The sequence below is a fragment of the Sus scrofa genome, chromosome 14 (genome assembly GCF_054392235.1).
Source record: "Sus scrofa isolate SSC_HxYL_T2T_F1_AM1 chromosome 14, Sscrofa_HxYL_maternal_Yorkshire_Landrace_v2.0, whole genome shotgun sequence".
NCBI classification, from domain to species: domain Eukaryota; kingdom Metazoa; phylum Chordata; class Mammalia; order Artiodactyla; family Suidae; genus Sus; species Sus scrofa.
In genome coordinates, this window is record NC_139396.1 from 73,751,414 (window position 1) to 73,776,397 (window position 24,984).

General features: G+C 72.2%; 13 non-coding genes across 13 annotated transcripts; all 13 read right to left on the reverse strand.

Moving 5' to 3' along the window:
- Window positions 1–191: 191 nt before the first annotated feature.
- LOC146396768 (5S ribosomal RNA) lies at window positions 192–310 on the reverse strand. Its single transcript, XR_014828574.1, has one exon. It is a non-coding gene; the product is annotated as a 5S ribosomal RNA (ribosomal RNA).
- A 1,912-nt stretch (window positions 311–2,222) lies between these two features.
- On the reverse strand, window positions 2,223–2,341 carry LOC146396769 (5S ribosomal RNA). The gene has a single exon (XR_014828575.1). It is a non-coding gene; the product is annotated as a 5S ribosomal RNA (ribosomal RNA).
- A 1,910-nt stretch (window positions 2,342–4,251) lies between these two features.
- Window positions 4,252–4,370, reverse strand: LOC146396770 (5S ribosomal RNA). The gene has a single exon (XR_014828576.1). It is a non-coding gene; the product is annotated as a 5S ribosomal RNA (ribosomal RNA).
- A 1,913-nt stretch (window positions 4,371–6,283) lies between these two features.
- On the reverse strand, window positions 6,284–6,402 carry LOC146396771 (5S ribosomal RNA). Its single transcript, XR_014828577.1, has one exon. It is a non-coding gene; the product is annotated as a 5S ribosomal RNA (ribosomal RNA).
- Window positions 6,403–8,315: 1,913 nt separating this feature from the next.
- On the reverse strand, window positions 8,316–8,434 carry LOC146396772 (5S ribosomal RNA). Its single transcript, XR_014828579.1, has one exon. It is a non-coding gene; the product is annotated as a 5S ribosomal RNA (ribosomal RNA).
- A 1,913-nt stretch (window positions 8,435–10,347) lies between these two features.
- On the reverse strand, window positions 10,348–10,466 carry LOC146396773 (5S ribosomal RNA). Its single transcript, XR_014828580.1, has one exon. It is a non-coding gene; the product is annotated as a 5S ribosomal RNA (ribosomal RNA).
- Window positions 10,467–12,373: 1,907 nt separating this feature from the next.
- LOC146396774 (5S ribosomal RNA) lies at window positions 12,374–12,492 on the reverse strand. The gene has a single exon (XR_014828581.1). It is a non-coding gene; the product is annotated as a 5S ribosomal RNA (ribosomal RNA).
- A 1,907-nt stretch (window positions 12,493–14,399) lies between these two features.
- On the reverse strand, window positions 14,400–14,518 carry LOC146396775 (5S ribosomal RNA). Its single transcript, XR_014828591.1, has one exon. It is a non-coding gene; the product is annotated as a 5S ribosomal RNA (ribosomal RNA).
- Window positions 14,519–16,433: 1,915 nt separating this feature from the next.
- LOC146396776 (5S ribosomal RNA) lies at window positions 16,434–16,552 on the reverse strand. The gene has a single exon (XR_014828582.1). It is a non-coding gene; the product is annotated as a 5S ribosomal RNA (ribosomal RNA).
- A 1,911-nt stretch (window positions 16,553–18,463) lies between these two features.
- On the reverse strand, window positions 18,464–18,582 carry LOC146396777 (5S ribosomal RNA). The gene has a single exon (XR_014828583.1). It is a non-coding gene; the product is annotated as a 5S ribosomal RNA (ribosomal RNA).
- A 1,908-nt stretch (window positions 18,583–20,490) lies between these two features.
- Window positions 20,491–20,609, reverse strand: LOC146396778 (5S ribosomal RNA). The gene has a single exon (XR_014828584.1). It is a non-coding gene; the product is annotated as a 5S ribosomal RNA (ribosomal RNA).
- Window positions 20,610–22,518: 1,909 nt separating this feature from the next.
- On the reverse strand, window positions 22,519–22,637 carry LOC146396779 (5S ribosomal RNA). Its single transcript, XR_014828585.1, has one exon. It is a non-coding gene; the product is annotated as a 5S ribosomal RNA (ribosomal RNA).
- A 1,926-nt stretch (window positions 22,638–24,563) lies between these two features.
- LOC146396780 (5S ribosomal RNA) lies at window positions 24,564–24,682 on the reverse strand. The gene has a single exon (XR_014828586.1). It is a non-coding gene; the product is annotated as a 5S ribosomal RNA (ribosomal RNA).
- Between the last annotated feature and the right edge of the window lie 302 nt (window positions 24,683–24,984).

Here is a 24,984-nt window from a genome sequence, read left to right on the forward strand (position 1 = left end):
GCTCTGAGGTCCAAGGGCTGGGATGAGGCCGCCTGCGGGCGCGGGCCACTGGCTGGCCGCGCCGCACGACCGCCCCGCGCGGTGGGGCGGGAGGGGCAGTCGGGGCCGGGGGCGCTGGGGCTGGGGCTGGCGGCGAACTGCGCTGAAGGGGGCGGCGGCGGCGGCGGCGCCTAAAGGAGAGGGAGGCAAAAAGCCTACAGCACCCGGTATTCCCAGGCGGTCTCCCATCCAAGTACTAACCAGGCCCGACCCTGCTTAGCTTCCGAGATCAGACGAGATCGGGCGCGTTCAGGGTGGTATGGCCGTAGACGGAGGAGGGTGCCGCGCGCCGCCCCAAGAGCCCGCCGCCGCGCCTCCGGGCCTCCGGGCCTCCGGGCCTCCGGGCCTCCGGGCCGCCTGGCGCTTGGCCTGCCCCTCTGCGGGCGCCTCTGCCCACGCAGCCCGCTGCCGACCCAGGGGACCAGAGGCCTCTGGCACCCGGAGGGTGGTGGAAGTCTCGCCACTCTCCCATGCCATGCCAGGACGGGGGGCGCTCGGCAGGCCCGTCTGCGCTCGGCAATCCACAGGCCGCTCGCTCACCCGCAGCTGGGCGGGGGTTGGGGGGCGTGGCCCCGGAGGGGTCAAGGCCCCAGGCTCCCTTTCCCCGGAGCCCCCTGCAGACCTAGGCCCAGCCCAGCCCAGCCCGGGGTCTGGCCGCCCCTCCCGCCCCCCTCCGCCCCCCTCACCCTTGCGCCAACCCCACGCGGAGCGACCAGCGTGCAGCAGGAGGGCATCAGGCCCGCCAGGTGGCCTTTCCAAGGCCACCCTTCCCCACAGGAGTCCAGGACACGGGGCGGGGGGCCTCGTCGTCAAACCGGAGAGCTCCTGGCGGGGAGAGCTGAGGATGGGCAGGCGGCCGGGCGGGCTCGGAGCCTGTTCCCCTGCCCACAAGATGCCACCCCCACCCACCCACCACGTCTCTCTCTGGCTCTCTGGCTCTGTCACACTCACACAACACACACACACACACACACACACACACAAACGCGCGCGCGGGTGCGCGTGCCAGCGCAGGCGGGGGTGGGGGGGGAGAGAGAGAGAGAGAGAGAGAGAGAGAGAGAGAGAGAGAGAGGGAGAGAGAGGGAGAGAGAAGAAGCTAGGGAGACTGACAGAGACCCAGAGACGGAAGGAGAGGTGGCGGGAGGAGGGGATACGACCCCCAGACCCAGAGAGGCACTCGGGACCCATAGGGTCCCAGAGCCTGACACAGATCAGAGAGAGGCCCTGCTGAAGAGGCGGCTTTCGCAAGGAAGGGCTTGGGCTGGGCCTGGGGCAGGAGGCAGGGCCCTGAGGCTGGCAGGGGAGGGGGTCGGGGTGGGTGTGGGGTGGCCGGGCTAGGGGGGAGGGGGGAGGGGGGTGGCCGGGCTTGGGGGCACCGGGGTGGGGGGTGGGGGTGGGGCGGGCAGGGAGGAGAGGTGAGGAGGGGTCCAGGCAGAGGCGGGGACGGGGGAGGGGCCCAGGACCTGCAGCCAAGGTGTCAGGATTCCGCTTCCGCTTGGATGCCTTCCCCGCCAGGTCCCTCTCAGGCCAGGAGAAGCCCCCCGAGACAGTGAGGTGAGGTGGGTGCACGTTCGGGCTGGAGCGTGCGCATGGGGACCAGTCGGCTTGCTTTGTCTCCGTTGCTTTTTCTCTCTACCTCGGGACACGGGTTCTTGCCCCCTCTGGGCGGCGCCGCGCCCCGGGACTGTCTTGAGGGCTCCTGGCCGGCCCACGCCCCGCCCGTCTTGTTTCCTGGATCGGGAGGGCCCAGGAAATGGGTAGTATGGAGGGGCCCAGGTTCCAGGAGCCGGCCGGCAGCCGACCGACCGTCCGCCTGTCCATCTGCCGGGGCCAATATCCGTCCATCCATCCGGCCGAAGGGCCGGGCCTTGGGTCCCGGGCGAAGGAGGGGAGCAGCTGTCCGTGGGGCGAGCGGGCAGGTCAGCCAGCGTGCAGTGGGCCAGGCCCTTCGGAGGGAGCCCGGGCCGGCGGCGGGGAGGGGCGGGGGCTGGGGCTCTGAGGTCCAAGGGCTGGGATGAGGCCGCCTGCGGGCGCGGGCCACTGGCTGGCCGCGCCGCACGACCGCCCCGCGCGGTGGGGCGGGAGGGGCAGTCGGGGCCGGGGGCGCTGGGGCTGGGGCTGGCGGCGAACTGCGCTGAAGGGGGCGGCGGCGGCGGCGGCGCCTAAAGGAGAGGGAGGCAAAAAGCCTACAGCACCCGGTATTCCCAGGCGGTCTCCCATCCAAGTACTAACCAGGCCCGACCCTGCTTAGCTTCCGAGATCAGACGAGATCGGGCGCGTTCAGGGTGGTATGGCCGTAGACGGAGGAGGGTGCCGCGCGCCGCCCCAAGAGCCCGCCGCCGCGCCTCCGGGCCTCCGGGCCTCCGGGCCTCCGGGCCTCCGGGCCGCCTGGCGCTTGGCCTGCCCCTCTGCGGGCGCCTCTGCCCACGCAGCCCGCTGCCGACCCAGGGGACCAGAGGCCTCTGGCACCCGGAGGGTGGTGGAAGTCTCGCCACTCTCCCATGCCATGCCAGGACGGGGGGCGCTCGGCAGGCCCGTCTGCGCTCGGCAATCCACAGGCCGCTCGCTCACCCGCAGCTGGGCGGGGGTTGGGGGGCGTGGCCCCGGAGGGGTCAAGGCCCCAGGCTCCCTTTCCCCGGAGCCCCCTGCAGACCTAGGCCCAGCCCAGCCCAGCCCGGGGTCTGGCCGCCCCTCCCGCCCCCCTCCGCCCCCCTCACCCTTGCGCCAACCCCACGCGGAGCGACCAGCGTGCAGCAGGAGGGCATCAGGCCCGCCAGGTGGCCTTTCCAAGGCCACCCTTCCCCACAGGAGTCCAGGACACGGGGCGGGGGGCCTCGTCGTCAAACCGGAGAGCTCCTGGCGGGGAGAGCTGAGGATGGGCAGGCGGCCGGGCGGGCTCGGAGCCTGTTCCCCTGCCCACAAGATGCCACCCCCACCCACCCACCACGTCTCTCTCTGGCTCTCTGGCTCTGTCACACTCACACAACACACACACACACACACACACACACACAAACGCGCGCGCGGGTGCGCGTGCCAGCGCAGGCGGGGGTGGGGGGGGGGGAGAGAGAGAGAGAGAGAGAGAGAGAGAGAGAGAGAGAGGGAGAGAGAGGGAGAGAGAAGAAGCTAGGGAGACTGACAGAGACCCAGAGACGGAAGGAGAGGTGGCGGGAGGAGGGGATACGACCCCCAGACCCAGAGAGGCACTCGGGACCCATAGGGTCCCAGAGCCTGACACAGATCAGAGAGAGGCCCTGCTGAAGAGGCGGCTTTCGCAAGGAAGGGCTTGGGCTGGGCCTGGGGCAGGAGGCAGGGCCCTGAGGCTGGCAGGGGAGGGGGTCGGGGTGGGTGTGGGGTGGCCGGGCTAGGGGGAGGGGGGAGGGGGGTGGCCGGGCTTGGGGGCACCGGGGTGGGGGGTGGGGGTGGGGCGGGCAGGGAGGAGAGGTGAGGAGGGGTCCAGGCAGAGGCGGGGACGGGGGAGGGGCCCAGGACCTGCAGCCAAGGTGTCAGGATTCCGCTTCCGCTTGGATGCCTCCCCCGCCAGGTCCCTCTCAGGCCAGGAGAAGCCCCCCGAGACAGTGAGGTGAGGTGGGTGCACGTTCGGGCTGGAGCGTGCGCATGGGGACCAGTCGGCTTGCTTTGTCTCCGTTGCTTTTTCTCTCTACCTCGGGACACGGGTTCTTGCCCCCTCTGGGCGGCGCCGCGCCCCGGGACTGTCTTGAGGGCTCCTGGCCGGCCCACGCCCCGCCCGTCTTGTTTCCTGGATCGGGAGGGCCCAGGAAATGGGTAGTATGGAGGGGCCCAGGTTCCAGGAGCCGGCCGGCAGCCGACCGACCGTCCGCCTGTCCATCTGCCGGGGCCAATATCCGTCCATCCATCCGGCCGAAGGGCCGGGCCTTGGGTCCCGGGCGAAGGAGGGGAGCAGCTGTCCGTGGGGCGAGCGGGCAGGTCAGCCAGCGTGCAGTGGGCCAGGCCCTTCGGAGGGAGCCCGGGCCGGCGGCGGGGAGGGGCGGGGGCTGGGGCTCTGAGGTCCAAGGGCTGGGATGAGGCCGCCTGCGGGCGCGGGCCACTGGCTGGCCGCGCCGCACGACCGCCCCGCGCGGTGGGGCGGGAGGGGCAGTCGGGGCCGGGGGCGCTGGGGCTGGGGCTGGCGGCGAACTGCGCTGAAGGGGGCGGCGGCGGCGGCGGCGCCTAAAGGAGAGGGAGGCAAAAAGCCTACAGCACCCGGTATTCCCAGGCGGTCTCCCATCCAAGTACTAACCAGGCCCGACCCTGCTTAGCTTCCGAGATCAGACGAGATCGGGCGCGTTCAGGGTGGTATGGCCGTAGACGGAGGAGGGTGCCGCGCGCCGCCCCAAGAGCCCGCCGCCGCGCCTCCGGGCCTCCGGGCCTCCGGGCCTCCGGGCCTCCGGGCCGCCTGGCGCTTGGCCTGCCCCTCTGCGGGCGCCTCTGCCCACGCAGCCCGCTGCCGACCCAGGGGACCAGAGGCCTCTGGCACCCGGAGGGTGGTGGAAGTCTCGCCACTCTCCCATGCCATGCCAGGACGGGGGGCGCTCGGCAGGCCCGTCTGCGCTCGGCAATCCACAGGCCGCTCGCTCACCCGCAGCTGGGCGGGGGTTGGGGGGCGTGGCCCCGGAGGGGTCAAGGCCCCAGGCTCCCTTTCCCCGGAGCCCCCTGCAGACCTAGGCCCAGCCCAGCCCAGCCCGGGGTCTGGCCGCCCCTCCCGCCCCCCTCCGCCCCCCTCACCCTTGCGCCAACCCCACGCGGAGCGACCAGCGTGCAGCAGGAGGGCATCAGGCCCGCCAGGTGGCCTTTCCAAGGCCACCCTTCCCCACAGGAGTCCAGGACACGGGGCGGGGGGCCTCGTCGTCAAACCGGAGAGCTCCTGGCGGGGAGAGCTGAGGATGGGCAGGCGGCCGGGCGGGCTCGGAGCCTGTTCCCCTGCCCACAAGATGCCACCCCCACCCACCCACCACGTCTCTCTCTGGCTCTCTGGCTCTGTCACACTCACACAACACACACACACACACACACACACACACAAACGCGCGCGCGGGTGCGCGTGCCAGCGCAGGCGGGGGTGGGGGGGGGAGAGAGAGAGAGAGAGAGAGAGAGAGAGAGAGAGAGAGAGAGGGAGAGAGAGGGAGAGAGAAGAAGCTAGGGAGACTGACAGAGACCCAGAGACGGAAGGAGAGGTGGCGGGAGGAGGGGATACGACCCCCAGACCCAGAGAGGCACTCGGGACCCATAGGGTCCCAGAGCCTGACACAGATCAGAGAGAGGCCCTGCTGAAGAGGCGGCTTTCGCAAGGAAGGGCTTGGGCTGGGCCTGGGGCAGGAGGCAGGGCCCTGAGGCTGGCAGGGGAGGGGGTCGGGGTGGGTGTGGGGTGGCCGGGCTAGGGGGGAGGGGGGAGGGGGGTGGCCGGGCTTGGGGGCACCGGGGTGGGGGGTGGGGGTGGGGCGGGCAGGGAGGAGAGGTGAGGAGGGGTCCAGGCAGAGGCGGGGACGGGGGAGGGGCCCAGGACCTGCAGCCAAGGTGTCAGGATTCCGCTTCCGCTTGGATGCCTCCCCCGCCAGGTCCCTCTCAGGCCAGGAGAAGCCCCCCGAGACAGTGAGGTGAGGTGGGTGCACGTTCGGGCTGGAGCGTGCGCATGGGGACCAGTCGGCTTGCTTTGTCTCCGTTGCTTTTTCTCTCTACCTCGGGACACGGGTTCTTGCCCCCTCTGGGCGGCGCCGCGCCCCGGGACTGTCTTGAGGGCTCCTGGCCGGCCCACGCCCCGCCCGTCTTGTTTCCTGGATCGGGAGGGCCCAGGAAATGGGTAGTATGGAGGGGCCCAGGTTCCAGGAGCCGGCCGGCAGCCGACCGACCGTCCGCCTGTCCATCTGCCGGGGCCAATATCCGTCCATCCATCCGGCCGAAGGGCCGGGCCTTGGGTCCCGGGCGAAGGAGGGGAGCAGCTGTCCGTGGGGCGAGCGGGCAGGTCAGCCAGCGTGCAGTGGGCCAGGCCCTTCGGAGGGAGCCCGGGCCGGCGGCGGGGAGGGGCGGGGGCTGGGGCTCTGAGGTCCAAGGGCTGGGATGAGGCCGCCTGCGGGCGCGGGCCACTGGCTGGCCGCGCCGCACGACCGCCCCGCGCGGTGGGGCGGGAGGGGCAGTCGGGGCCGGGGGCGCTGGGGCTGGGGCTGGCGGCGAACTGCGCTGAAGGGGGCGGCGGCGGCGGCGGCGCCTAAAGGAGAGGGAGGCAAAAAGCCTACAGCACCCGGTATTCCCAGGCGGTCTCCCATCCAAGTACTAACCAGGCCCGACCCTGCTTAGCTTCCGAGATCAGACGAGATCGGGCGCGTTCAGGGTGGTATGGCCGTAGACGGAGGAGGGTGCCGCGCGCCGCCCCAAGAGCCCGCCGCCGCGCCTCCGGGCCTCCGGGCCTCCGGGCCTCCGGGCCTCCGGGCCGCCTGGCGCTTGGCCTGCCCCTCTGCGGGCGCCTCTGCCCACGCAGCCCGCTGCCGACCCAGGGGACCAGAGGCCTCTGGCACCCGGAGGGTGGTGGAAGTCTCGCCACTCTCCCATGCCATGCCAGGACGGGGGGCGCTCGGCAGGCCCGTCTGCGCTCGGCAATCCACAGGCCGCTCGCTCACCCGCAGCTGGGCGGGGGTTGGGGGGCGTGGCCCCGGAGGGGTCAAGGCCCCAGGCTCCCTTTCCCCGGAGCCCCCTGCAGACCTAGGCCCAGCCCAGCCCAGCCCGGGGTCTGGCCGCCCCTCCCGCCCCCCTCCGCCCCCCTCACCCTTGCGCCAACCCCACGCGGAGCGACCAGCGTGCAGCAGGAGGGCATCAGGCCCGCCAGGTGGCCTTTCCAAGGCCACCCTTCCCCACAGGAGTCCAGGACACGGGGCGGGGGGCCTCGTCGTCAAACCGGAGAGCTCCTGGCGGGGAGAGCTGAGGATGGGCAGGCGGCCGGGCGGGCTCGGAGCCTGTTCCCCTGCCCACAAGATGCCACCCCCACCCACCCACCACGTCTCTCTCTGGCTCTCTGGCTCTGTCACACTCACACAACACACACACACACACACACACACACACAAACGCGCGCGCGGGTGCGCGTGCCAGCGCAGGCGGGGGTGGGGGGGGGGGAGAGAGAGAGAGAGAGAGAGAGAGAGAGAGAGAGAGAGAGGGAGAGAGAGGGAGAGAGAAGAAGCTAGGGAGACTGACAGAGACCCAGAGACGGAAGGAGAGGTGGCGGGAGGAGGGGATACGACCCCCAGACCCAGAGAGGCACTCGGGACCCATAGGGTCCCAGAGCCTGACACAGATCAGAGAGAGGCCCTGCTGAAGAGGCGGCTTTCGCAAGGAAGGGCTTGGGCTGGGCCTGGGGCAGGAGGCAGGGCCCTGAGGCTGGCAGGGGAGGGGGTCGGGGTGGGTGTGGGGTGGCCGGGCTAGGGGGGAGGGGGGAGGGGGGTGGCCGGGCTTGGGGGCACCGGGGTGGGGGGTGGGGGTGGGGCGGGCAGGGAGGAGAGGTGAGGAGGGGTCCAGGCAGAGGCGGGGACGGGGGAGGGGCCCAGGACCTGCAGCCAAGGTGTCAGGATTCCGCTTCCGCTTGGATGCCTCCCCCGCCAGGTCCCTCTCAGGCCAGGAGAAGCCCCCCGAGACAGTGAGGTGAGGTGGGTGCACGTTCGGGCTGGAGCGTGCGCATGGGGACCAGTCGGCTTGCTTTGTCTCCGTTGCTTTTTCTCTCTACCTCGGGACACGGGTTCTTGCCCCCTCTGGGCGGCGCCGCGCCCCGGGACTGTCTTGAGGGCTCCTGGCCGGCCCACGCCCCGCCCGTCTTGTTTCCTGGATCGGGAGGGCCCAGGAAATGGGTAGTATGGAGGGGCCCAGGTTCCAGGAGCCGGCCGGCAGCCGACCGACCGTCCGCCTGTCCATCTGCCGGGGCCAATATCCGTCCATCCATCCGGCCGAAGGGCCGGGCCTTGGGTCCCGGGCGAAGGAGGGGAGCAGCTGTCCGTGGGGCGAGCGGGCAGGTCAGCCAGCGTGCAGTGGGCCAGGCCCTTCGGAGGGAGCCCGGGCCGGCGGCGGGGAGGGGCGGGGGCTGGGGCTCTGAGGTCCAAGGGCTGGGATGAGGCCGCCTGCGGGCGCGGGCCACTGGCTGGCCGCGCCGCACGACCGCCCCGCGCGGTGGGGCGGGAGGGGCAGTCGGGGCCGGGGGCGCTGGGGCTGGGGCTGGCGGCGAACTGCGCTGAAGGGGGCGGCGGCGGCGGCGGCGCCTAAAGGAGAGGGAGGCAAAAAGCCTACAGCACCCGGTATTCCCAGGCGGTCTCCCATCCAAGTACTAACCAGGCCCGACCCTGCTTAGCTTCCGAGATCAGACGAGATCGGGCGCGTTCAGGGTGGTATGGCCGTAGACGGAGGAGGGTGCCGCGCGCCGCCCCAAGAGCCCGCCGCCGCGCCTCCGGGCCTCCGGGCCTCCGGGCCTCCGGGCCTCCGGGCCGCCTGGCGCTTGGCCTGCCCCTCTGCGGGCGCCTCTGCCCACGCAGCCCGCTGCCGACCCAGGGGACCAGAGGCCTCTGGCACCCGGAGGGTGGTGGAAGTCTCGCCACTCTCCCATGCCATGCCAGGACGGGGGGCGCTCGGCAGGCCCGTCTGCGCTCGGCAATCCACAGGCCGCTCGCTCACCCGCAGCTGGGCGGGGGTTGGGGGGCGTGGCCCCGGAGGGGTCAAGGCCCCAGGCTCCCTTTCCCCGGAGCCCCCTGCAGACCTAGGCCCAGCCCAGCCCAGCCCGGGGTCTGGCCGCCCCTCCCGCCCCCCTCCGCCCCCCTCACCCTTGCGCCAACCCCACGCGGAGCGACCAGCGTGCAGCAGGAGGGCATCAGGCCCGCCAGGTGGCCTTTCCAAGGCCACCCTTCCCCACAGGAGTCCAGGACACGGGGCGGGGGGCCTCGTCGTCAAACCGGAGAGCTCCTGGCGGGGAGAGCTGAGGATGGGCAGGCGGCCGGGCGGGCTCGGAGCCTGTTCCCCTGCCCACAAGATGCCACCCCCACCCACCCACCACGTCTCTCTCTGGCTCTCTGGCTCTGTCACACTCACACAACACACACACACACACACACACACACACAAACGCGCGCGCGGGTGCGCGTGCCAGCGCAGGCGGGGGTGGGGGGGGGAGAGAGAGAGAGAGAGAGAGAGAGAGAGAGAGAGAGAGAGAGGGAGAGAGAGGGAGAGAGAAGAAGCTAGGGAGACTGACAGAGACCCAGAGACGGAAGGAGAGGTGGCGGGAGGAGGGGATACGACCCCCAGACCCAGAGAGGCACTCGGGACCCATAGGGTCCCAGAGCCTGACACAGATCAGAGAGAGGCCCTGCTGAAGAGGCGGCTTTCGCAAGGAAGGGCTTGGGCTGGGCCTGGGGCAGGAGGCAGGGCCCTGAGGCTGGCAGGGGAGGGGGTCGGGGTGGGTGTGGGGTGGCCGGGCTAGGGGGGAGGGGGGAGGGGGGTGGCCGGGCTTGGGGGCACCGGGGTGGGGGGTGGGGGTGGGGCGGGCAGGGAGGAGAGGTGAGGAGGGGTCCAGGCAGAGGCGGGGACGGGGGAGGGGCCCAGGACCTGCAGCCAAGGTGTCAGGATTCCGCTTCCGCTTGGATGCCTTCCCCGCCAGGTCCCTCTCAGGCCAGGAGAAGCCCCCCGAGACAGTGAGGTGAGGTGGGTGCACGTTCGGGCTGGAGCGTGCGCATGGGGACCAGTCGGCTTGCTTTGTCTCCGTTGCTTTTTCTCTCTACCTCGGGACACGGGTTCTTGCCCCCTCTGGGCGGCGCCGCGCCCCGGGACTGTCTTGAGGGCTCCTGGCCGGCCCACGCCCCGCCCGTCTTGTTTCCTGGATCGGGAGGGCCCAGGAAATGGGTAGTATGGAGGGGCCCAGGTTCCAGGAGCCGGCCGGCAGCCGACCGACCGTCCGCCTGTCCATCTGCCGGGGCCAATATCCGTCCATCCATCCGGCCGAAGGGCCGGGCCTTGGGTCCCGGGCGAAGGAGGGGAGCAGCTGTCCGTGGGGCGAGCGGGCAGGTCAGCCAGCGTGCAGTGGGCCAGGCCCTTCGGAGGGAGCCCGGGCCGGCGGCGGGGAGGGGCGGGGGCTGGGGCTCTGAGGTCCAAGGGCTGGGATGAGGCCGCCTGCGGGCGCGGGCCACTGGCTGGCCGCGCCGCACGACCGCCCCGCGCGGTGGGGCGGGAGGGGCAGTCGGGGCCGGGGGCGCTGGGGCTGGGGCTGGCGGCGAACTGCGCTGAAGGGGGCGGCGGCGGCGGCGGCGCCTAAAGGAGAGGGAGGCAAAAAGCCTACAGCACCCGGTATTCCCAGGCGGTCTCCCATCCAAGTACTAACCAGGCCCGACCCTGCTTAGCTTCCGAGATCAGACGAGATCGGGCGCGTTCAGGGTGGTATGGCCGTAGACGGAGGAGGGTGCCGCGCGCCGCCCCAAGAGCCCGCCGCCGCGCCTCCGGGCCTCCGGGCCTCCGGGCCTCCGGGCCTCCGGGCCGCCTGGCGCTTGGCCTGCCCCTCTGCGGGCGCCTCTGCCCACGCAGCCCGCTGCCGACCCAGGGGACCAGAGGCCTCTGGCACCCGGAGGGTGGTGGAAGTCTCGCCACTCTCCCATGCCATGCCAGGACGGGGGGCGCTCGGCAGGCCCGTCTGCGCTCGGCAATCCACAGGCCGCTCGCTCACCCGCAGCTGGGCGGGGGTTGGGGGGCGTGGCCCCGGAGGGGTCAAGGCCCCAGGCTCCCTTTCCCCGGAGCCCCCTGCAGACCTAGGCCCAGCCCAGCCCAGCCCGGGGTCTGGCCGCCCCTCCCGCCCCCCTCCGCCCCCCTCACCCTTGCGCCAACCCCACGCGGAGCGACCAGCGTGCAGCAGGAGGGCATCAGGCCCGCCAGGTGGCCTTTCCAAGGCCACCCTTCCCCACAGGAGTCCAGGACACGGGGCGGGGGGCCTCGTCGTCAAACCGGAGAGCTCCTGGCGGGGAGAGCTGAGGATGGGCAGGCGGCCGGGCGGGCTCGGAGCCTGTTCCCCTGCCCACAAGATGCCACCCCCACCCACCCACCACGTCTCTCTCTGGCTCTCTGGCTCTGTCACACTCACACAACACACACACACACACACACACACACACAAACGCGCGCGCGGGTGCGCGTGCCAGCGCAGGCGGGGGTGGGGGGGGGAGAGAGAGAGAGAGAGAGAGAGAGAGAGAGAGAGAGGGAGAGAGAGGGAGAGAGAAGAAGCTAGGGAGACTGACAGAGACCCAGAGACGGAAGGAGAGGTGGCGGGAGGAGGGGATACGACCCCCAGACCCAGAGAGGCACTCGGGACCCATAGGGTCCCAGAGCCTGACACAGATCAGAGAGAGGCCCTGCTGAAGAGGCGGCTTTCGCAAGGAAGGGCTTGGGCTGGGCCTGGGGCAGGAGGCAGGGCCCTGAGGCTGGCAGGGGAGGGGGTCGGGGTGGGTGTGGGGTGGCCGGGCTAGGGGGGAGGGGGGAGGGGGGTGGCCGGGCTTGGGGGCACCGGGGTGGGGGGTGGGGGTGGGGCGGGCAGGGAGGAGAGGTGAGGAGGGGTCCAGGCAGAGGCGGGGACGGGGGAGGGGCCCAGGACCTGCAGCCAAGGTGTCAGGATTCCGCTTCCGCTTGGATGCCTTCCCCGCCAGGTCCCTCTCAGGCCAGGAGAAGCCCCCCGAGACAGTGAGGTGAGGTGGGTGCACGTTCGGGCTGGAGCGTGCGCATGGGGACCAGTCGGCTTGCTTTGTCTCCGTTGCTTTTTCTCTCTACCTCGGGACACGGGTTCTTGCCCCCTCTGGGCGGCGCCGCGCCCCGGGACTGTCTTGAGGGCTCCTGGCCGGCCCACGCCCCGCCCGTCTTGTTTCCTGGATCGGGAGGGCCCAGGAAATGGGTAGTATGGAGGGGCCCAGGTTCCAGGAGCCGGCCGGCAGCCGACCGACCGTCCGCCTGTCCATCTGCCGGGGCCAATATCCGTCCATCCATCCGGCCGAAGGGCCGGGCCTTGGGTCCCGGGCGAAGGAGGGGAGCAGCTGTCCGTGGGGCGAGCGGGCAGGTCAGCCAGCGTGCAGTGGGCCAGGCCCTTCGGAGGGAGCCCGGGCCGGCGGCGGGGAGGGGCGGGGGCTGGGGCTCTGAGGTCCAAGGGCTGGGATGAGGCCGCCTGCGGGCGCGGGCCACTGGCTGGCCGCGCCGCACGACCGCCCCGCGCGGTGGGGCGGGAGGGGCAGTCGGGGCCGGGGGCGCTGGGGCTGGGGCTGGCGGCGAACTGCGCTGAAGGGGGCGGCGGCGGCGGCGGCGCCTAAAGGAGAGGGAGGCAAAAAGCCTACAGCACCCGGTATTCCCAGGCGGTCTCCCATCCAAGTACTAACCAGGCCCGACCCTGCTTAGCTTCCGAGATCAGACGAGATCGGGCGCGTTCAGGGTGGTATGGCCGTAGACGGAGGAGGGTGCCGCGCGCCGCCCCAAGAGCCCGCCGCCGCGCCTCCGGGCCTCCGGGCCTCCGGGCCTCCGGGCCTCCGGGCCGCCTGGCGCTTGGCCTGCCCCTCTGCGGGCGCCTCTGCCCACGCAGCCCGCTGCCGACCCAGGGGACCAGAGGCCTCTGGCACCCGGAGGGTGGTGGAAGTCTCGCCACTCTCCCATGCCATGCCAGGACGGGGGGCGCTCGGCAGGCCCGTCTGCGCTCGGCAATCCACAGGCCGCTCGCTCACCCGCAGCTGGGCGGGGGTTGGGGGGCGTGGCCCCGGAGGGGTCAAGGCCCCAGGCTCCCTTTCCCCGGAGCCCCCTGCAGACCTAGGCCCAGCCCAGCCCAGCCCGGGGTCTGGCCGCCCCTCCCGCCCCCCTCCGCCCCCCTCACCCTTGCGCCAACCCCACGCGGAGCGACCAGCGTGCAGCAGGAGGGCATCAGGCCCGCCAGGTGGCCTTTCCAAGGCCACCCTTCCCCACAGGAGTCCAGGACACGGGGCGGGGGGCCTCGTCGTCAAACCGGAGAGCTCCTGGCGGGGAGAGCTGAGGATGGGCAGGCGGCCGGGCGGGCTCGGAGCCTGTTCCCCTGCCCACAAGATGCCACCCCCACCCACCCACCACGTCTCTCTCTGGCTCTCTGGCTCTGTCACACTCACACAACACACACACACACACACACACACACACAAACGCGCGCGCGGGTGCGCGTGCCAGCGCAGGCGGGGGTGGGGGGGGGAGAGAGAGAGAGAGAGAGAGAGAGAGAGAGAGAGAGGGAGAGAGAGGGAGAGAGAAGAAGCTAGGGAGACTGACAGAGACCCAGAGACGGAAGGAGAGGTGGCGGGAGGAGGGGATACGACCCCCAGACCCAGAGAGGCACTCGGGACCCATAGGGTCCCAGAGCCTGACACAGATCAGAGAGAGGCCCTGCTGAAGAGGCGGCTTTCGCAAGGAAGGGCTTGGGCTGGGCCTGGGGCAGGAGGCAGGGCCCTGAGGCTGGCAGGGGAGGGGGTCGGGGTGGGTGTGGGGTGGCCGGGCTAGGGGGGAGGGGGGAGGGGGGTGGCCGGGCTTGGGGGCACCGGGGTGGGGGGTGGGGGTGGGGCGGGCAGGGAGGAGAGGTGAGGAGGGGTCCAGGCAGAGGCGGGGACGGGGGAGGGGCCCAGGACCTGCAGCCAAGGTGTCAGGATTCCGCTTCCGCTTGGATGCCTTCCCCGCCAGGTCCCTCTCAGGCCAGGAGAAGCCCCCCGAGACAGTGAGGTGAGGTGGGTGCACGTTCGGGCTGGAGCGTGCGCATGGGGACCAGTCGGCTTGCTTTGTCTCCGTTGCTTTTTCTCTCTACCTCGGGACACGGGTTCTTGCCCCCTCTGGGCGGCGCCGCGCCCCGGGACTGTCTTGAGGGCTCCTGGCCGGCCCACGCCCCGCCCGTCTTGTTTCCTGGATCGGGAGGGCCCAGGAAATGGGTAGTATGGAGGGGCCCAGGTTCCAGGAGCCGGCCGGCAGCCGACCGACCGTCCGCCTGTCCATCTGCCGGGGCCAATATCCGTCCATCCATCCGGCCGAAGGGCCGGGCCTTGGGTCCCGGGCGAAGGAGGGGAGCAGCTGTCCGTGGGGCGAGCGGGCAGGTCAGCCAGCGTGCAGTGGGCCAGGCCCTTCGGAGGGAGCCCGGGCCGGCGGCGGGGAGGGGCGGGGGCTGGGGCTCTGAGGTCCAAGGGCTGGGATGAGGCCGCCTGCGGGCGCGGGCCACTGGCTGGCCGCGCCGCACGACCGCCCCGCGCGGTGGGGCGGGAGGGGCAGTCGGGGCCGGGGGCGCTGGGGCTGGGGCTGGCGGCGAACTGCGCTGAAGGGGGCGGCGGCGGCGGCGGCGCCTAAAGGAGAGGGAGGCAAAAAGCCTACAGCACCCGGTATTCCCAGGCGGTCTCCCATCCAAGTACTAACCAGGCCCGACCCTGCTTAGCTTCCGAGATCAGACGAGATTGGGCGCGTTCAGGGTGGTATGGCCGTAGACGGAGGAGGGTGCCGCGCGCCGCCCCAAGAGCCCGCCGCCGCGCCTCCGGGCCTCCGGGCCTCCGGGCCTCCGGGCCTCCGGGCCGCCTGGCGCTTGGCCTGCCCCTCTGCGGGCGCCTCTGCCCACGCAGCCCGCTGCCGACCCAGGGGACCAGAGGCCTCTGGCACCCGGAGGGTGGTGGAAGTCTCGCCACTCTCCCATGCCATGCCAGGACGGGGGGCGCTCGGCAGGCCCGTCTGCGCTCGGCAATCCACAGGCCGCTCGCTCACCCGCAGCTGGGCGGGGGTTGGGGGGCGTGGCCCCGGAGGGGTCAAGGCCCCAGGCTCCCTTTCCCCGGAGCCCCCTGCAGACCTAGGCCCAGCCCAGCCCAGCCCGGGGTCTGGCCGCCCCTCCCGCCCCCCTCCGCCCCCCTCACCCTTGCGCCAACCCCACGCGGAGCGACCAGCGTGCAGCAGGAGGGCATCAGGCCCGCCAGGTGGCCTTTCCAAGGCCACCCTTCCCCACAGGAGTCCAGGACACGGGGCGGGGGGCCTCGTCGTCAAACCGGAGAGCTCCTGGCGGGGAGAGCTGAGGATGGGCAGGCGGCCGGGCGGGCTCGGAGCCTGTTCCCCTGCCCACAAGATGCCACCCCCACCCACCCACCACGTCTCTCTCTGGCTCTCTGGCTCTGTCACACTCACACAACACACACACACACACACACACACACACAAACGCGCGCGCGGGTGCGCGTGCCAGCGCAGGCGGGGGTGGGGGGGGGAGAGAGAGAGAGAGAGAGAGAGAGAGAGAGAGAGAGAGAGAGAGGGAGAGAGAGGGAGAGAGAAGAAGCTAGGGAGACTGACAGAGACCCAGAGACGGAAGGAGAGGTGGCGGGAGGAGGGGATACGACCCCCAGACCCAGAGAGGCACTCGGGACCCATAGGGTCCCAGAGCCTGACACAGATCAGAGAGAGGCCCTGCTGAAGAGGCGGCTTTCGCAAGGAAGGGCTTGGGCTGGGCCTGGGGCAGGAGGCAGGGCCCTGAGGCTGGCAGGGGAGGGGGTCGGGGTGGGTGTGGGGTGGCCGGGCTAGGGGGGAGGGGGGAGGGGGGTGGCCGGGCTTGGGGGCACCGGGGTGGGGGGTGGGGGTGGGGCGGGCAGGGAGGAGAGGTGAGGAGGGGTCCAGGCAGAGGCGGGGACGGGGGAGGGGCCCAGGACCTGCAGCCAAGGTGTCAGGATTCCGCTTCCGCTTGGATGCCTTCCCCGCCAGGTCCCTCTCAGGCCAGGAGAAGCCCCCCGAGACAGTGAGGTGAGGTGGGTGCACGTTCGGGCTGGAGCGTGCGCATGGGGACCAGTCGGCTTGCTTTGTCTCCGTTGCTTTTTCTCTCTACCTCGGGACACGGGTTCTTGCCCCCTCTGGGCGGCGCCGCGCCCCGGGACTGTCTTGAGGGCTCCTGGCCGGCCCACGCCCCGCCCGTCTTGTTTCCTGGATCGGGAGGGCCCAGGAAATGGGTAGTATGGAGGGGCCCAGGTTCCAGGAGCCGGCCGGCAGCCGACCGACCGTCCGCCTGTCCATCTGCCGGGGCCAATATCCGTCCATCCATCCGGCCGAAGGGCCGGGCCTTGGGTCCCGGGCGAAGGAGGGGAGCAGCTGTCCGTGGGGCGAGCGGGCAGGTCAGCCAGCGTGCAGTGGGCCAGGCCCTTCGGAGGGAGCCCGGGCCGGCGGCGGGGAGGGGCGGGGGCTGGGGCTCTGAGGTCCAAGGGCTGGGATGAGGCCGCCTGCGGGCGCGGGCCACTGGCTGGCCGCGCCGCACGACCGCCCCGCGCGGTGGGGCGGGAGGGGCAGTCGGGGCCGGGGGCGCTGGGGCTGGGGCTGGCGGCGAACTGCGCTGAAGGGGGCGGCGGCGGCGGCGGCGCCTAAAGGAGAGGGAGGCAAAAAGCCTACAGCACCCGGTATTCCCAGGCGGTCTCCCATCCAAGTACTAACCAGGCCCGACCCTGCTTAGCTTCCGAGATCAGACGAGATCGGGCGCGTTCAGGGTGGTATGGCCGTAGACGGAGGAGGGTGCCGCGCGCCGCCCCAAGAGCCCGCCGCCGCGCCTCCGGGCCTCCGGGCCTCCGGGCCTCCGGGCCTCCGGGCCGCCTGGCGCTTGGCCTGCCCCTCTGCGGGCGCCTCTGCCCACGCAGCCCGCTGCCGACCCAGGGGACCAGAGGCCTCTGGCACCCGGAGGGTGGTGGAAGTCTCGCCACTCTCCCATGCCATGCCAGGACGGGGGGCGCTCGGCAGGCCCGTCTGCGCTCGGCAATCCACAGGCCGCTCGCTCACCCGCAGCTGGGCGGGGGTTGGGGGGCGTGGCCCCGGAGGGGTCAAGGCCCCAGGCTCCCTTTCCCCGGAGCCCCCTGCAGACCTAGGCCCAGCCCAGCCCAGCCCGGGGTCTGGCCGCCCCTCCCGCCCCCCTCCGCCCCCCTCACCCTTGCGCCAACCCCACGCGGAGCGACCAGCGTGCAGCAGGAGGGCATCAGGCCCGCCAGGTGGCCTTTCCAAGGCCACCCTTCCCCACAGGAGTCCAGGACACGGGGCGGGGGGCCTCGTCGTCAAACCGGAGAGCTCCTGGCGGGGAGAGCTGAGGATGGGCAGGCGGCCGGGCGGGCTCGGAGCCTGTTCCCCTGCCCACAAGATGCCACCCCCACCCACCCACCACGTCTCTCTCTGGCTCTCTGGCTCTGTCACACTCACACAACACACACACACACACACACACACACACAAACGCGCGCGCGGGTGCGCGTGCCAGCGCAGGCGGGGGTGGGGGGGGGAGAGAGAGAGAGAGAGAGAGAGAGAGAGAGAGAGAGAGAGGGAGAGAGAGGGAGAGAGAAGAAGCTAGGGAGACTGACAGAGACCCAGAGACGGAAGGAGAGGTGGCGGGAGGAGGGGATACGACCCCCAGACCCAGAGAGGCACTCGGGACCCATAGGGTCCCAGAGCCTGACACAGATCAGAGAGAGGCCCTGCTGAAGAGGCGGCTTTCGCAAGGAAGGGCTTGGGCTGGGCCTGGGGCAGGAGGCAGGGCCCTGAGGCTGGCAGGGGAGGGGGTCGGGGTGGGTGTGGGGTGGCCGGGCTAGGGGGGAGGGGGGAGGGGGGTGGCCGGGCTTGGGGGCACCGGGGTGGGGGGTGGGGGTGGGGCGGGCAGGGAGGAGAGGTGAGGAGGGGTCCAGGCAGAGGCGGGGACGGGGGAGGGGCCCAGGACCTGCAGCCAAGGTGTCAGGATTCCGCTTCCGCTTGGATGCCTCCCCCGCCAGGTCCCTCTCAGGCCAGGAGAAGCCCCCCGAGACAGTGAGGTGAGGTGGGTGCACGTTCGGGCTGGAGCGTGCGCATGGGGACCAGTCGGCTTGCTTTGTCTCCGTTGCTTTTTCTCTCTACCTCGGGACACGGGTTCTTGCCCCCTCTGGGCGGCGCCGCGCCCCGGGACTGTCTTGAGGGCTCCTGGCCGGCCCACGCCCCGCCCGTCTTGTTTCCTGGATCGGGAGGGCCCAGGAAATGGGTAGTATGGAGGGGCCCAGGTTCCAGGAGCCGGCCGGCAGCCGACCGACCGTCCGCCTGTCCATCTGCCGGGGCCAATATCCGTCCATCCATCCGGCCGAAGGGCCGGGCCTTGGGTCCCGGGCGAAGGAGGGGAGCAGCTGTCCGTGGGGCGAGCGGGCAGGTCAGCCAGCGTGCAGTGGGCCAGGCCCTTCGGAGGGAGCCCGGGCCGGCGGCGGGGAGGGGCGGGGGCTGGGGCTCTGAGGTCCAAGGGCTGGGATGAGGCCGCCTGCGGGCGCGGGCCACTGGCTGGCCGCGCCGCACGACCGCCCCGCGCGGTGGGGCGGGAGGGGCAGTCGGGGCCGGGGGCGCTGGGGCTGGGGCTGGCGGCGAACTGCGCTGAAGGGGGCGGCGGCGGCGGCGGCGCCTAAAGGAGAGGGAGGCAAAAAGCCTACAGCACCCGGTATTCCCAGGCGGTCTCCCATCCAAGTACTAACCAGGCCCGACCCTGCTTAGCTTCCGAGATCAGACGAGATCGGGCGCGTTCAGGGTGGTATGGCCGTAGACGGAGGAGGGTGCCGCGCGCCGCCCCAAGAGCCCGCCGCCGCGCCTCCGGGCCTCCGGGCCTCCGGGCCTCCGGGCCTCCGGGCCGCCTGGCGCTTGGCCTGCCCCTCTGCGGGCGCCTCTGCCCACGCAGCCCGCTGCCGACCCAGGGGACCAGAGGCCTCTGGCACCCGGAGGGTGGTGGAAGTCTCGCCACTCTCCCATGCCATGCCAGGACGGGGGGCGCTCGGCAGGCCCGTCTGCGCTCGGCAATCCACAGGCCGCTCGCTCACCCGCAGCTGGGCGGGGGTTGGGGGGCGTGGCCCCGGAGGGGTCAAGGCCCCAGGCTCCCTTTCCCCGGAGCCCCCTGCAGACCTAGGCCCAGCCCAGCCCAGCCCGGGGTCTGGCCGCCCCTCCCGCCCCCCTCCGCCCCCCTCACCCTTGCGCCAACCCCACGCGGAGCGACCAGCGTGCAGCAGGAGGGCATCAGGCCCGCCAGGTGGCCTTTCCAAGGCCACCCTTCCCCACAGGAGTCCAGGACACGGGGCGGGGGGCCTCGTCGTCAAACCGGAGAGCTCCTGGCGGGGAGAGCTGAGGATGGGCAGGCGGCCGGGCGGGCTCGGAGCCTGTTCCCCTGCCCACAAGATGCCACCCCCACCCACCCACCACGTCTCTCTCTGGCTCTCTGGCTCTGTCACACTCACACAACACACACACACACACACACACACACACAAACGCGCGCGCGGGTGCGCGTGCCAGCGCAGGCGGGGGTGGGGGGGGGGAGAGAGAGAGAGAGAGAGAGAGAGAGAGAGAGAGAGGGAGAGAGAGGGAGAGAGAAGAAGCTAGGGAGACTGACAGAGACCCAGAGACGGAAGGAGAGGTGGCGGGAGGAGGGGATACGACCCCCAGACCCAGAGAGGCACTCGGGACCCATAGGGTCCCAGAGCCTGACACAGATCAGAGAGAGGCCCTGCTGAAGAGGCGGCTTTCGCAAGGAAGGGCTTGGGCTGGGCCTGGGGCAGGAGGCAGGGCCCTGAGGCTGGCAGGGGAGGGGGTCGGGGTGGGTGTGGGGTGGCCGGGCTAGGGGGGAGGGGGGAGGGGGGTGGCCGGGCTTGGGGGCACCGGGGTGGGGGGTGGGGGTGGGGCGGGCAGGGAGGAGAGGTGAGGAGGGGTCCAGGCAGAGGCGGGGACGGGGGAGGGGCCCAGGACCTGCAGCCAAGGTGTCAGGATTCCGCTTCCGCTTGGATGCCTCCCCCGCCAGGTCCCTCTCAGGCCAGGAGAAGCCCCCCGAGACAGTGAGGTGAGGTGGGTGCACGTTCGGGCTGGAGCGTGCGCATGGGGACCAGTCGGCTTGCTTTGTCTCCGTTGCTTTTTCTCTCTACCTCGGGACACGGGTTCTTGCCCCCTCTGGGCGGCGCCGCGCCCCGGGACTGTCTTGAGGGCTCCTGGCCGGCCCACGCCCCGCCCGTCTTGTTTCCTGGATCGGGAGGGCCCAGGAAATGGGTAGTATGGAGGGGCCCAGGTTCCAGGAGCCGGCCGGCAGCCGACCGACCGTCCGCCTGTCCATCTGCCGGGGCCAATATCCGTCCATCCATCCGGCCGAAGGGCCGGGCCTTGGGTCCCGGGCGAAGGAGGGGAGCAGCTGTCCGTGGGGCGAGCGGGCAGGTCAGCCAGCGTGCAGTGGGCCAGGCCCTTCGGAGGGAGCCCGGGCCGGCGGCGGGGAGGGGCGGGGGCTGGGGCTCTGAGGTCCAAGGGCTGGGATGAGGCCGCCTGCGGGCGCGGGCCACTGGCTGGCCGCGCCGCACGACCGCCCCGCGCGGTGGGGCGGGAGGGGCAGTCGGGGCCGGGGGCGCTGGGGCTGGGGCTGGCGGCGAACTGCGCTGAAGGGGGCGGCGGCGGCGGCGGCGCCTAAAGGAGAGGGAGGCAAAAAGCCTACAGCACCCGGTATTCCCAGGCGGTCTCCCATCCAAGTACTAACCAGGCCCGACCCTGCTTAGCTTCCGAGATCAGACGAGATCGGGCGCGTTCAGGGTGGTATGGCCGTAGACGGAGGAGGGTGCCGCGCGCCGCCCCAAGAGCCCGCCGCCGCGCCTCCGGGCCTCCGGGCCTCCGGGCCTCCGGGCCTCCGGGCCGCCTGGCGCTTGGCCTGCCCCTCTGCGGGCGCCTCTGCCCACGCAGCCCGCTGCCGACCCAGGGGACCAGAGGCCTCTGGCACCCGGAGGGTGGTGGAAGTCTCGCCACTCTCCCATGCCATGCCAGGACGGGGGGCGCTCGGCAGGCCCGTCTGCGCTCGGCAATCCACAGGCCGCTCGCTCACCCGCAGCTGGGCGGGGGTTGGGGGGCGTGGCCCCGGAGGGGTCAAGGCCCCAGGCTCCCTTTCCCCGGAGCCCCCTGCAGACCTAGGCCCAGCCCAGCCCAGCCCGGGGTCTGGCCGCCCCTCCCGCCCCCCTCCGCCCCCCTCACCCTTGCGCCAACCCCACGCGGAGCGACCAGCGTGCAGCAGGAGGGCATCAGGCCCGCCAGGTGGCCTTTCCAAGGCCACCCTTCCCCACAGGAGTCCAGGACACGGGGCGGGGGGCCTCGTCGTCAAACCGGAGAGCTCCTGGCGGGGAGAGCTGAGGATGGGCAGGCGGCCGGGCGGGCTCGGAGCCTGTTCCCCTGCCCACAAGATGCCACCCCCACCCACCCACCACGTCTCTCTCTGGCTCTCTGGCTCTGTCACACACACACACACACACACACACACACACACACACACAAACGCGCGCGCGGGTGCGCGTGCCAGCGCAGGCGGGGGTGGGGGGGGCAGAGAGAGAGAGAGAGAGAGAGAGAGAGAGAGAGAGAGGGAGAGAGAGGGAGAGAGAAGAAGCTAGGGAGACTGACAGAGACCCAGAGACGGAAGGAGAGGTGGCGGGAGGAGGGGATACGACCCCCAGACCCAGAGAGGCACTCGGGACCCATAGGGTCCCAGAGCCTGACACAGATCAGAGAGAGGCCCTGCTGAAGAGGCGGCTTTCGCAAGGAAGGGGCTTGGGCTGGGCCTGGGGCAGGAGGCAGGGCCCTGAGGCTGGCAGGGGAGGGGGTCGGGGTGGGTGTGGGGTGGCCGGGCTAGGGGGGAGGGGGGAGGGGGGTGGCCGGGCTTGGGGGCACCGGGGTGGGGGGTGGGGGTGGGGCGGGCAGGGAGGAGAGGTGAGGAGGGGTCCAGGCAGAGGCGGGGACGGGGGAGGGGCCCAGGACCTGCAGCCAAGGTGTCAGGATTCCGCTTCCGCTTGGATGCCTCCCCCGCCAGGTCCCTCTCAGGCCAGGAGAAGCCCCCCGAGACAGTGAGGTGAGGTGGGTGCACGTTCGGGCTGGAGCGTGCGCATGGGGACCAGTCGGCTTGCTTTGTCTCCGTTGCTTTTTCTCTCTACCTCGGGACACGGGTTCTTGCCCCCTCTGGGCGGCGCCGCGCCCCGGGACTGTCTTGAGGGCTCCTGGCCGGCCCACGCCCCGCCCGTCTTGTTTCCTGGATCGGGAGGGCCCAGGAAATGGGTAGTATGGAGGGGCCCAGGTTCCAGGAGCCGGCCGGCAGCCGACCGACCGTCCGCCTGTCCATCTGCCGGGGCCAATATCCGTCCATCCATCCGGCCGAAGGGCCGGGCCTTGGGTCCCGGGCGAAGGAGGGGAGCAGCTGTCCGTGGGGCGAGCGGGCAGGTCAGCCAGCGTGCAGTGGGCCAGGCCCTTCGGAGGGAGCCCGGGCCGGCGGCGGGGAGGGGCGGGGGCTGGGGCTCTGAGGTCCAAGGGCTGGGATGAGGCCGCCTGCGGGCGCGGGCCACTGGCTGGCCGCGCCGCACGACCGCCCCGCGCGGTGGGGCGGGAGGGGCAGTCGGGGCCGGGGGCGCTGGGGCTGGGGCTGGCGGCGAACTGCGCTGAAGGGGGCGGCGGCGGCGGCGGCGCCTAAAGGAGAGGGAGGCAAAAAGCCTACAGCACCCGGTATTCCCAGGCGGTCTCCCATCCAAGTACTAACCAGGCCCGACCCTGCTTAGCTTCCGAGATCAGACGAGATCGGGCGCGTTCAGGGTGGTATGGCCGTAGACGGAGGAGGGTGCCGCGCGCCGCCCCAAGAGCCCGCCGCCGCGCCTCCGGGCCTCCGGGCCTCCGGGCCTCCGGGCCTCCGGGCCGCCTGGCGCTTGGCCTGCCCCTCTGCGGGCGCCTCTGCCCACGCAGCCCGCTGCCGACCCAGGGGACCAGAGGCCTCTGGCACCCGGAGGGTGGTGGAAGTCTCGCCACTCTCCCATGCCATGCCAGGACGGGGGGCGCTCGGCAGGCCCGTCTGCGCTCGGCAATCCACAGGCCGCTCGCTCACCCGCAGCTGGGCGGGGGTTGGGGGGCGTGGCCCCGGAGGGGTCAAGGCCCCAGGCTCCCTTTCCCCGGAGCCCCCTGCAGACCTAGGCCCAGCCCAGCCCAGCCCGGGGTCTGGCCGCCCCTCCCGCCCCCCTCCGCCCCCCTCACCCTTGCGCCAACCCCACGCGGAGCGACCAGCGTGCAGCAGGAGGGCATCAGGCCCGCCAGGTGGCCTTTCCAAGGCCACCCTTCCCCACAGGAGTCCAGGACACGGGGCGGGGGGCCTCGTCGTCAAACCGGAGAGCTCCTGGCGGGGAGAGCTGAGGATGGGCAGGCGGCCGGGCGGGCTCGGAGCCTGTTCCCCTGCCCACAAGATGCCACCCCCACCCACCCACCACGTCTCTCTCTGGCTCTCTGGCTCTGTCACACTCACACAACACACACACACACACACACACACACACAAACGCGCGCGCGGGTGCGCGTGCCAGCGCAGGCGGGGGTGGGGGGGGGGAGAGAGAGAGAGAGAGAGAGAGAGAGAGAGAGAGAGGGAGAGAGAGGGAGAGAGAAGAAGCTAGGGAGACTGACAGAGACCCAGAGACGGAAGGAGAGGTGGCGGGAGGAGGGGATACGACCCCCAGACCCAGAGAGGCACTCGGGACCCATAGGGTCCCAGAGCCTGACACAGATCAGAGAGAGGCCCTGCTGAAGAGGCGGCTTTCGCAAGGAAGGGCTTGGGCTGGGCCTGGGGCAGGAGGCAGGGCCCTGAGGCTGGCAGGGGAGGGGGTCGGGGTGGGTGTGGGGTGGCCGGGCTAGGGGGGAGGGGGGAGGGGGGTGGCCGGGCTTGGGGGCACCGGGGTGGGGGGTGGGGGTGGGGCGGGCAGGGAGGAGAGGTGAGGAGGGGTCCAGGCAGAGGCGGGGACGGGGGAGGGGCCCAGGACCTGCAGCCAAGGTGTCAGGATTCCGCTTCCGCTTGGATGCCTTCCCCGCCAGGTCCCTCTCAGGCCAGGAGAAGCCCCCCGAGACAGTGAGGTGAGGTGGGTGCACGTTCGGGCTGGAGCGTGCGCATGGGGACCAGTCGGCTTGCTTTGTCTCCGTTGCTTTTTCTCTCTACCTCGGGACACGGGTTCTTGCCCCCTCTGGGCGGCGCCGCGCCCCGGGACTGTCTTGAGGGCTCCTGGCCGGCCCACGCCCCGCCCGTCTTGTTTCCTGGATCGGGAGGGCCCAGGAAATGGGTAGTATGGAGGGGCCCAGGTTCCAGGAGCCGGCCGGCAGCCGACCGACCGTCCGCCTGTCCATCTGCCGGGGCCAATATCCGTCCATCCATCCGGCCGAAGGGCCGGGCCTTGGGTCCCGGGCGAAGGAGGGGAGCAGCTGTCCGTGGGGCGAGCGGGCAGGTCACGGCCGGCCGACAGGCCAGCCAGCGTGCAGTGGGCCAGGCCCTTCGGAGGGAGCCCGGGCCGGCGGCGGGGAGGGGCGGGGGCTGGGGCTCTGAGGTCCAAGGGCTGGGATGAGGCCGCCTGCGGGCGCGGGCCACTGGCTGGCCGCGCCGCACGACCGCCCCGCGCGGTGGGGCGGGAGGGGCAGTCGGGGCCGGGGGCGCTGGGGCTGGGGCTGGCGGCGAACTGCGCTGAAGGGGGCGGCGGCGGCGGCGGCGCCTAAAGGAGAGGGAGGCAAAAAGCCTACAGCACCCGGTATTCCCAGGCGGTCTCCCATCCAAGTACTAACCAGGCCCGACCCTGCTTAGCTTCCGAGATCAGACGAGATCGGGCGCGTTCAGGGTGGTATGGCCGTAGACGGAGGAGGGTGCCGCGCGCCGCCCCAAGAGCCCGCCGCCGCGCCTCCGGGCCTCCGGGCCTCCGGGCCTCCGGGCCTCCGGGCCTCCGGGGCCTCCGGGCCGCCTGGCGCTTGGCCTGCCCCTCTGCGGGCGCCTCTGCCCACGCAGCCCGCCGCCGCAGGGCCCCGCTGCCGACCCAGGGGACCAGAGGCCTCTGGCACCCGGAGGGTGGTGGAAGTCTCGCCACTCTCCCATGCCATGCCAGGACGGGGGGCGCTCGGCAGGCCCGTCTGCGCTCGGCAATCCACAGGCCGCTCGCTCAC